We start from the raw sequence: 304 nt of genomic DNA, 5'->3' as shown, positions 1-304 counted from the left end.
GCACGTCTGGCTTATTCGCCCCCCGTCCGTCCCTTGGAGCCTGTGAGGGCGGATCCTTACCCTCTGTCGCTACTTCTCTGGGAATGTGGGTGCCACCCAGGGTTGGGGGGCCTCTCCACTTCTTCCCTCTCGCCCAGGATTCCTCCGCCCTCTGACACAGCTGCTTCTGCAGAAAGACAACCCTTTGGTCTCTACCTGAGAAGCCATGTCCCTTGTGCTGTCTCTCGCCTGTCCAACCTGTGCCCTGCCCTCCAGCTTGTATTTAAGTCCCTGGGCTGCCCCTTGGGCTGCCCCCCCCCCCCCC

General features: G+C 62.5%; 1 protein-coding gene across 1 annotated transcript in view; it reads left to right on the top strand.

Annotated features, from left to right (window-relative positions):
* CNIH2 (cornichon family AMPA receptor auxiliary protein 2) overlaps window positions 1-304 on the top strand; it is a 5,977-nt gene that overhangs the window by 143 nt on the left and 5,530 nt on the right. The gene's annotated exons all lie outside the window — the stretch shown is intronic.

The sequence above is a fragment of the Bison bison genome, unplaced genomic scaffold (assembly GCF_000754665.1).
Source record: "Bison bison bison isolate TAMUID 2011002044 unplaced genomic scaffold, Bison_UMD1.0 scf7180017864080, whole genome shotgun sequence".
NCBI lineage: Eukaryota > Metazoa > Chordata > Mammalia > Artiodactyla > Bovidae > Bison > Bison bison.
This window is presented reverse-complemented; position numbering and strand designations above follow the sequence as displayed.